Below are 1,208 nucleotides of genomic sequence, written 5' to 3'. Positions count from 1 at the left end.
CTCGATGGGGGGGTGGGGGGGGTGGGAGGCATCTTCTGTGATTTGCGTCAGTTTCTGTTACACGATGGAAAGGATGACTAAGCCTCATTTGGAGATGCTGTGAACCGTTATTTTCAGAGCTCACTCGTTACCTGTGTCTCTCACCAATTGTGTTTATCCAAAAAGTTATATGTTTTTGTATTAAAAAGTAAAGAGGGATCAATGACTATGTTCTAAATAAATAGGAATCCATGAAGGCAATGAATGATTAGCCTTACCCAGGGAGAGTGGTATTGCTGAAAGAAAGAGAAGGTAGTCTCTGGAATTACTTTGGCTTTGGCCCTTGTTTATCTGATGGTCATTTCTGGAATTTTAATATTTAATATGCCCAATTCCAAAGTTATAATTTAAAATATTGACACCAAATTTTCCAAACTGTTGGCAAGTTGTTTATTTTATACCACTTCTTCCAGGACCTACTTATTCAGATCTCCAAGCAAGCGTTCCTTTTCTTTTAGGGATATCTGAAATTCACATCTTATTTTTATTTTTTTATTTTTTTATTTTTATTTATTTATTTTTTTGCGGTACGCAAGCATGTGGGATCTTCCTGGACCGGGGCACGAACCCGTGTCCCCTGCATCGGCAGGCAGACTCTCAATCACTGCGCCACCAGGGAAGCCCCACATCTTATTTTTAAAAAGAACACCACTGATTCTACTGTGTTCTTCCTAATGAGAAGGAAAGCTCTTATGGAGAGAAATTTGAGTCATTTTTACATTCCTAGGACATTAAATGCCATTTAAATTCTGTGCAGACATTAAAGACAGCTCATGTGGAAAAGTCAGGTCAAAGGAAAAATTCTACATTTCACTAATACGTCATAAGGACATTTTATCAACTCTTACCTGGATAACAATATCCATATTTATTATGACCGCTTTAAAAACATCTTTGGATAAATGCTGACATATTTCCAAGACAACCAAGAAAATAAAAATATATCCAGTTCTTCATATATCAGGTCTACTGAAGGTGATGTTTTATTAAGTCTTAAGTTGAAAGTAGTTCTTTATCCAGAATTGAATACTTTACAGTGTATAAGACATCTTCGACGTGTTTTTACTGGAATGAATAATTCCCAGTCCACACTGGGAATATAGTGGCGATTACTTGTTGCTGTTTTGCAGATGAAGCACTACGGCTCAGAGGAAAGAAGGGGCGGGTCG

The sequence above is a fragment of the Stenella coeruleoalba genome (genome assembly GCF_951394435.1).
Source record: "Stenella coeruleoalba genome assembly, chromosome: 15".
Classification (NCBI taxonomy): domain Eukaryota; kingdom Metazoa; phylum Chordata; class Mammalia; order Artiodactyla; family Delphinidae; genus Stenella; species Stenella coeruleoalba.
Note: the sequence above shows the minus strand (reverse complement) of the source record.